Below are 7,500 nucleotides of genomic sequence, written 5' to 3'. Positions count from 1 at the left end.
ACCACCACCACCACCACCACCACCACCACCACCACCATCATCATCACCACCACCACCACCACCACCGACCTGCTTGCTAGAAATAGAAATAGCAGTCAAATCCATATCTTGATGCTTAAGGAAGGGAAACGTGAAATAAAGCTTGAATAGCTTCAAATATAGTCTCTTTCTATCAGCGTGACTTTGGTTTAAACAACTAAAGCAATGACGACAGTACTACTAGCCAAAGTAGGTGTTCTACATAGATATTCGCCTACTAAAAATAGCAGCCAAATTTCTTTTAAATTGTGCCATACTGTCAGTATAAATGATGGGATGTTCACGGCTGGAATGTGAATGATGATAGATTAGAGCTGACCTGAGCTTAATCATCAACGACACAAGGCCAGCAATTTTAGGTCAGAGGTAGTTCAATTACATTGACTCCGAAAGAATGAAAAGCGAAGTCGACCTCGGCGGAATTCGAACTCAGAACATTAAGACAGACGAACGAAATGCCGCTAAATACTTTGCCCGACGTGCTAACAATTCTACTAGCTCGCCGCCGCTTTAACGATGATATTTCCATTACCACAACCATCATTATATCTCCACCGTTATCACTATTATCAGAACCAGTTTCATCAATGCTGCCACCGACATTGCTGTCACCACCACCATCACCACCACCACCGACAACAATTTTACTTTTAAGGACAATAATATCACCACTATTACAACCGCCAACGTTGTATCAACATCTTCATCACAAATTATCAAAAGAATCCCCCGTTGTTCTTTCATCACCGCAATCCCCACCATTATCACCACCTTCATCCGCTCCATCATCATCATCATCATCACCCACCCCCACCACAAGTTATTGCGAGGTTACCCAGTAGTTCTAGCACCACCACCACCACCACCATCACCACCACCACCACCCACAAAATTCCCCAGCAGTTCTATCCTGACGGTGCGTTGACAGCTCCAGATAAATACCTTACTGTATAGGTTTCGATTCTCAGCACTCTGGGTTCAAATCCTGCTTCGATCAACTTCGACTTTTACTGCTGTCTATTTGCTCTCTTCCCTTCTCTCTCTCTCTCTGTCTCTATCCTTATCTATCTCTCAGTCTCTCTCTCTCTTTCAGTATTTCTCCCTCGGTATCTCTCACTGTCTCACTTTTCTCTCGCTGTCTCTCTCTTTCTGTCATCACTCTCTTTCTCTCTCTCTCTCACTCCCCCCTCTCTCTCTGTAAGAAATAGACTGCTGTCTATAGGTGGAATGGGCAGAGCAGGGTTTAGATACCTGAGATACGTTACATGTTACGGTAACACCCTTAAAAGACGACAGGAGTTGAGTGCTCAAAAAGACGGACGTAATGTCGTCATCATCACCATTTCAAGCTATCTTCATCAGTTAACAGAGGGCTTCTTTGAGTTCAGTTGACAGGCTGGAAATAGCAGTCAGGTCTCTCTCAACAAACGCTCTACTGACTTGACAAAAAAAATAAAAAAATAAAATCAAGGACACATTGGATCATGTGGTCCTTGATGAGATAGTCAAGGTTAGACGATGTGGTCAAGGTGAACATGTTTTTGTTAGAGGACTACTTGATCAGAAGTTAATGCAGAAATGGTAACCAGCTGCCATAGAAACGTTCTCTACAAAGCCACCATCTCCATCACTGTTGTCACAATCACAACCTCCATTAACAGAAGCCATCACCACCACAACCACCACCATCAGTAACTCTTCGGGCCCCTGCCAACGAAACAAGCTATCACCTTCATTGCTATCACAACTAGCACTGATACTATCACCACCATACCACCACCACCACCACCACCACTACCACCACCATCATTACCACTTCCAGTATCATTACAATGACGTACCCTATTCCGTTGTTTAAGCTACCACGAAACCCAGCTACTTGAAAATGACAGTTCATTAACCATTGACATCCTCGATAGACATAAAGTTGGGATAGTCATGGTTGTATACTCTTTGATAATAGACTTGCTCGATGAAAGCTTACCTAGGGTTAAACAACAATAATGATAACAACCACATGTCGCAACCTTCTTCCATCGCTAACATCGCCACCGACACTACTACCACCACCACCACCACCACTTCTACTACTTCTATCTCTCTTAACACCATCATCGCCAACAACTTCATCATCACCATCCTGCAAGCATTACCATCGCTGCCACAATCACTTCCATCACCTTTACTACCCTCGCACGATTACCAAATTCCCCCAAATCCACTTTGACCACAATCACAATTCTTACTATACCCACCATGATGATGATCATCATCATCGTCATCATAATCATCCTCATCATCGTCGTCGCAAACGACCCCACTGCTACCACCACCACCACCACGATCACTCGCCAAGGTCCCTGCTGCCTCCCCATCTCAGCCACCACCCCATACAAATATTTACCAATATCGTTCGTCTTCTGCTATAAGCACTAACACCAGCGTCACCGTCATCACTACATTCACCACAACTGGATCATTACGGCAGGAATACTTTTTGCTGCTCAGAGGTCTGCTCATTTGAAGCTGACCGGGGGCTAAAACACCAACTGTTGCGTTATTAATATAAACTAGCAGCAACATTCTCCTTCCACCAATTCTGCGACTGTCACTTCCATGACCACAACTACCACCCATACTTCCTATAGAATCTACAACGAGTCACTTTGTAGTTCTATCTGCTAGATATAATAGCCACATATCCCTCAAATCACTCGCTCACACACATAAACGTACACATACACACCAATTGATCAAGAAAAGGGCTCGGTCGATGATGTTGTTCTGGGCTTTCCGCGTATTGGTGGGGAGGGAGGGGGAAGATGGGATGGTCACGGCTGGGATGCGTTTGGGGTCATAGTTCTTCACGATTGAGACTGATCTGGGACTTGATTACTACAACTTCAATCCCCACATTCTTCCTCATTCCCTACTACTATCACTACTACTACTACTACTACTACTACTAATGCCGCAGCCGCCATACTGCCACGGCGACGACGACAACGACAACGACGACGACGACGACCACCACCACCACCACCACCACCACCACCAACAGCTACAACAATAGCAACAACAACAACAACACCAACAACAAAAGGCTCAGCTTCGCCCAATCGTACTTATATCTACTCTAAACTAAACCACATTTCCCCCAAATTATACCTTACTTATCTTAAAATTAAAAAAAGGACACATTGGGTGAAATAATACTCAGGCGTGATAGTCATGGATGGTTTATCCCTGATCATAAATTGCTCAATCGGGCTTGTCTTTAGTCAAAAGACCAACGATGACAATAATTACTGCAGCATCGATGTCCCACTCCCAAATAATTATCATTCGTCTTAAAGGACTATTAACATAACTATTACAACCACTACCAGCACTTGTGCTGTAACGTCTATTACCACTCATAAGAATGGTACCAGTGCTATTGAGAACTACTCTACTGTTTACGACGGTTCTATAACTAATGTCACGGTGTTACTAAGGTGTTGGTCACTAACAGTACAGCCACTACTGCCATCAGCGATACTAACACCTCCACAGTCACAAACTCCACCTCACTATACTAGTATTAAACATCTCTTCTCCGAGAGCTACCATCACTAATATCAATACTTCTAGCAGCACTTTCAGTACTACTACTGCCACTGCAACCAACACTACTATTGACACCTCTTCTACGACGATTACCACCATTACAATTAGCGCTCCTGGTGTGACCGTCACCACCACAACAACAACCACCAGCACTACCAACAGTTTTTGTAACACTTCGGCCACTCTCACCACCATCACTACCATCACTGTCACTATTTGAGCTACAAATACCTCATTTCCCCCACAACCACTTACGAACACCCCCACAATTACAATTCCAACAACGGTCACTCCTTCTAAGACATCGATAACAACAACCACCAATACCATCACCGTCACTAACAGCTCCACAGCCGCAACCGTCACTGCAACCGTCTCTGCTATTGATACACCCATTGCCGTAACTACCACTACTACCATTACTGCTACAAAAATTCCTACCTCCATCACCAAGATGATAATTAACCACTGCCACCATTATTGCCACACTTGGTCTTTATCGCAACCACCGCTAACTGCTGTTAGTAGCGGTTTTAAATTGTGGCACAAGGCCAGCAGTCTTATTTTATCGACTCACGAAAGGATGAAAAGCAAAGTTGACCTCGGTGGAATTTGCTAACTGCTATTAATAATAATAATAATAATAATAATAATAATAATAAAAATATTTATTTGTTTACTACCCACAAGGGGCTAAACACAGAGGGGACAAACAAGGACAGACAAAGGGATTAAGTCGATTACATCGACCCCAGTGCGAAACTGGTACTTAATTTATCGACCCCGAAAGGATGAAAGGCAAAGTCGACCTCGGCGGAATTTGAACTCAGAACGTAACGGCAGACGAAATACCGCTAAGCATTTCGCCCGGCGTGCTAACGTGTCTGCCAGCTCGCCGCCTAAAAATAATAATAACAATATTGGTTTCTTTTTACGGGTGACAAGATGTAAAACATCCAAACCGTAACTAAGATCATTTGTGATATAAGCGAAGTGATATAGATTTAACCAGGAATCGAACCGAGACGGCAGAGAGGTTTCCGTTTACAGCTGCCTCACCTCTTACATAAGGTTATCAAAAGCAATGACAAGACATTGCAGTTGACAGAAAGAATTGAAATTCCACACGGAATGACGTTGTCTTCTCTCTGAAATTCTTTTAATCCTTTATTCATTTACTTTATTTGTCATTTGACTGCGGCCATGCTTAAAGCATCGCTTTGAAAGTTTTTTTAGTCAAACAAATCGACCACAGGACTTATATTCTATCGGTCTCTCTTTTCGAACTGCTAGATTACAAGGATGTAATCACAAAAACACCGGTTGTCAAAGGGTGATGGGGGAACAAACACAGGCACTAAAACACATACACACTCACGCATACACACACATATATATACGACAGGCTTCTTTCAGTTTCCATCAACCAAATCCACTCACAAGGTTTTCGTCGGACCGAGGCTGCAGTAGAAGACATTGGCGCAAAGCGCCGCGCAGTGGAACTGAACCCAGACTCATGTGGTTGGGAAGTAAGCTAGTAAGCTTCTTACTACACATCCATGCCTGTGCCTATAATGATGATCTTCTTCTTCTTCTTCTTCTTCTTCTTCTTCTTCTTCTTCTTCTTCTTCTTCTTCTTCTTCTTCTTCTTCTTCTTCTTCTTCTTCCTCCTCCTCCTCCTCCTCCTCCTCCTCTACCACCACCACCACCTTCTCTTCCTTCTTCTTCTTCTTCTTTTACTACTACTTGTTCCTCCTCCTCCTTCCCCTTCTGCTCCTCCTCTTTGGTGAAGACAGTAGTAGCGGTGGGCCTGATATTTTTACTTGTTTATACCTGCATTAGTCCTTCTGAAGCAAACCAATGATCAAAGACATTCCAGCCTTGACTCTCCCCTCTTTTTATTTCTACGTTCAAGGAAACCAGGGAAATCATCAAGCGTAACCTTTTCTAAAAATTAAGGACGTGGAAGTGTAATTTGGGTAATACTTAGTTGCTTTTTCTTGCTAATCAAGCGACCGCGTAGAAGCTCTTTCGTTGCCACATGAATGGTGGTGGGAGATGAATTACTATTTAGTTTTTTCACCTGTGAGTAAACCCTGATTGAGCAGAAATATAACCTGGCCGACGGTGTAGCAGCCGTATCCATCCCGTCCATTTTTTTTTTATCAGAGACATTTTTCAAAGAGAATTAGCTGCTATCTCGAGCAGAGAGCATCCCTGTTAGCTCCATACCACAACTAGGATACAGTAAACATCAAGAATCGTTGGCACCTTCTCTTTGTAAGATTTTAGGTTTAATAGTTTGCTAGGCGACACAGACGCACTTCATTTCCAACCGAGGGGACTGGAACATGGAATAAAATGCGTTGCTCAAGGACACAACACACTCTATACCCTGGAATCAAACTCACAGCTTTACGATTGTGAGTCCGACCACCTAACCACTAGGTCGCGCATCTTCATGGTTTTATAAATAATAATACTTTATTCCGTTGACTTATACTAACTTGTATCTGTTCCCAAAATAATGAGTATAAGTTTGGAAATCCTCCTCCTCCTCCTACTACTACTACTACTACTACTACAGGTGTTGCTTCTGTTAACAGTATCTAGACAGTACTCGATCTGACAGAAATAGGAGCCAAATCTCCTTCAAATTACAACCAAAGTATTGCTTTCAATAAAGGTCACGTTGAACAAAGTAGTCCTTGTTATACAACAAAAATAAATAGAAATAAATCAAAAACGGGTGGACACAGTTGAGATAACTGTGATGAAAGACGTTGTAATCAGGATTAATACAAGACAACCAAAAAGCAATAAGCATCTTCAATACTACTACTACTACTACTACAATTGTAGTGTTAATGGTTTTAACTGTTGGTACAAGGCCAGCAATTTCTGGGATCACATCGATCCCAATACTCGACCGGTATTTCTTATATCGATTCCGACTTGATGGAAGGCAAAGTCGACCTCGGTGGAATTTGAACTCAGAACGTGAAGATGGACGAAATGCCACGAAGCATTTTGCCCGGCACGTTAACGATTCTGCCAGCTCGATGCCTCAAACTATTATGGTAATAATGCCCTGTTCTTCCATTCTTTCTTTTTTCTCCAGCAGACATTCTTTGTGAGAATCAGTTCTTCCAAAGGTCTAAAGGAACGGTTCAAGGACGCTCGTATCTACCTGGAAGACGTATGACATAGTGGTTTGGGATGACCGGTTCGTTATTCTATGGCTGTGGGTTCAATTACTAGGTTGGAAGGTGCGTGGATTCCTTGATCATGGCATTTAACTTCACGTTGCTCCACTCCATTAAGCTGTAATGAGTATAAGCCCGGCACTTGTGCTGTCGGCTTTCGCTCCAACCTTTACTAGCTGAATGTTCTTCTGGGCCAAAAGTAAGGCGGCCCAGAACTATTTTTGTCTGTTTGCAACTACATAGGCCGTAAAGCAATTAACAAAAATATGATATATTTTGCCAAGGTACATACATGGGTTGTACAGTACTTTACAACATACATTCACAGATTAGAGCAAATACACGTAACTGTACGTACATACCTAACTGGCGACAGATACACATTATAGACATTACATGTATAAGCAGAACATTTCAGCTGTACAAGGAAAGTGAGTATTTGAGTGAATAAAATGAAATTCATACATAACCGAAGTTCCAAACGTTAATCCAAAACTGTTCGAGAGATCACTAGATAGAAATGAAAAATTAGTGATGGCCAAACGACATAGATATCTTGACATACATAAAAATGTATACATATGAATGCATGTATATACATCTACATATTTATCTATACATGTATGTCACTGCTTGTTACAAGGGG

General features: G+C 42.4%; 1 long non-coding RNA gene across 1 annotated transcript in view; it reads left to right on the top strand.

Moving 5' to 3' along the window:
• Positions 1 to 5,906, top strand: part of LOC118761599 — a 9,811-nt gene extending 3,905 nt beyond the window's left edge. Inside the window, exons 2-3 of the long non-coding RNA XR_004997497.1 lie at positions 1,604 to 1,605; positions 5,897 to 5,906. This is a non-coding gene — a long non-coding RNA (uncharacterized LOC118761599). The remainder of the gene's footprint in view (positions 1 to 1,603; positions 1,606 to 5,896) is intronic.
• Positions 5,907 to 7,500: the final 1,594 nt, after the last annotated feature.

The sequence above is a fragment of the Octopus sinensis genome, unplaced genomic scaffold (assembly GCF_006345805.1).
Source record: "Octopus sinensis unplaced genomic scaffold, ASM634580v1 Contig15539, whole genome shotgun sequence".
NCBI lineage: Eukaryota > Metazoa > Mollusca > Cephalopoda > Octopoda > Octopodidae > Octopus > Octopus sinensis.
The sequence above is the reverse complement of the archived record's forward strand: the minus strand, read 5'-3'. Positions and strand labels throughout refer to the sequence as shown.